At 35.4% G+C, this 1,708-nt stretch overlaps 1 non-coding gene across 1 annotated transcript; it reads left to right on the plus strand.

The window, feature by feature from the left end:
* Positions 1 to 1,401: 1,401 nt before the first annotated feature.
* LOC136216077 (small nucleolar RNA R71) lies at positions 1,402 to 1,508 on the plus strand. Its single transcript, XR_010683071.1, has one exon. It is a non-coding gene; the product is annotated as a small nucleolar RNA R71 (small nucleolar RNA).
* Positions 1,509 to 1,708: the final 200 nt, after the last annotated feature.

A 1,708-nucleotide genomic window follows, 5' to 3' on the forward strand; every position in this document is an offset into this window, starting at 1 on the left:
ATCGGTAGGAAAAATAAATTTATCGACTTTGACTAAAACATCTTCAATTATACCATATGGTCTCTTAGTGGTTTGATCCGCTAATTGCAAAACCATATTGGTACGTTTGATATCTTCTTCTAAACCTAACTTGTTAAAAATAGACAACGACATTAAGTTTATACTTGCTCCTAAATCACAAAGACAACTTGGGAATTCAATATCTCCCAACTTACACGGAATAGTAAAACATCCGGGATCTTTGAGTTTAGTGGGCGAATTACTTGACACGATTGAACTACAGTCTTCAATTAACGAAATGGATGAAATTCCTTCCCAACTGATTTTCTTTGAAATTAAATCTTTTAAAAACTTACCATAGTTATGAATTTGTGTGATTGCATCCATAAACGTTAAATTGATGTGCAAATTTTTAACTTTATCCAAAAACGTTAGAAGTTGTTTGTCATATTCCTTATTTCAGACTTTGTGCGGAAGAGGTGGTTTGGGTACAAAAGTTTTGGTACTTGTATCAAATGGTGAACTATTTGTGTTTAAGATATCTTCTTTGGATTTTGGTAAATCAGTTCCTGGTAATGTTGCATCTTTGGGCATTTCCGGCTCTTGATAATTTTTCCCTGAACGAAGAGTTATAGCCTTCACATGCTCTTTCGGATTTTCTTCCGTATGGATGGGAAGACTTCCCTCTTTTCGGGATGGAATTGATTTAGCAAGTTGACCAAATTGAACCTACAAATTATGGATGCTAGATGAGTGGGTTTTAATAAGCTGATCGAATTTATTTTCGATCCATTTAAAACCATCGTCGTGATTACTTATTTTTCCACAGCATCTATAAACTTGTCGATTTTAGAGGATAAAGTGCTAATCATATCTCTTGACTGATTTTGACAATTAGTGGTACGATTTTGATTAGCACTTGCATTATTGTTATTGTTATCTTTCCAGTTAAAGTTAGGATGATTCCTCCATCCAGAATTATAAGTATTAGAATAAGGATTATTAGTTTGGTTTTGCCCTTGGACAAAATTTACCTGTTCGATCTCACTCATATTTTCATAATCCACATCTGTTTGGATTGGATTACCATTGGTATCGTGTGGTGCCATAAAATTATCAATTTTGTGCAATAAAGCAGAAAATTGGGCTTGTAACATCACGACTGGATCAATTTCCACTATACCTTTAACTGATGATGAGGCTGAGGATGATGGTTTCGCCACCGGTATATGTCCATGTTCCGCGGGCCACATACTGCTGTTGATTGCCATTTCCTCCAAAAGTTCTCTTGCTTGGACCGATGTTTTCTTCATAAATAGCCCTCCCGACATAGCATCTAATGAACCTCTAGTTGTAGGATTTAGTCCATTGTAAAATGTTTGCATTAAAAGTTCAGCGGGTAGTTGGTGGTGTGGGCATAAATGTTGAAGTTCTTTAAAACGTTCCCAAGTATCATAAAGAGTCTCATTATCATTCTGAGAAAAAGATGTTAACTCTTTTATGACTCTTGCGGTTTTTGCTAAAGGAAAATATTTTGATAAAAATGCTTGGGCTAATTGTTCCCAAGTGGCAAAAGTTGCGGCTGACATAGAAGTTAACCATTCTTTGGCTCTATCCTTCAAAGTGAAAGGAAAGAGGCGAAGTTTGATTGGTTCTGCAGTCACATCTAGGATTTTAAAAGTGTCACAAATGTCAAGGAAAATTGTTA

Source organism: Euphorbia lathyris, chromosome 1, assembly GCF_963576675.1.
Source record: "Euphorbia lathyris chromosome 1, ddEupLath1.1, whole genome shotgun sequence".
NCBI lineage: Eukaryota > Viridiplantae > Streptophyta > Magnoliopsida > Malpighiales > Euphorbiaceae > Euphorbia > Euphorbia lathyris.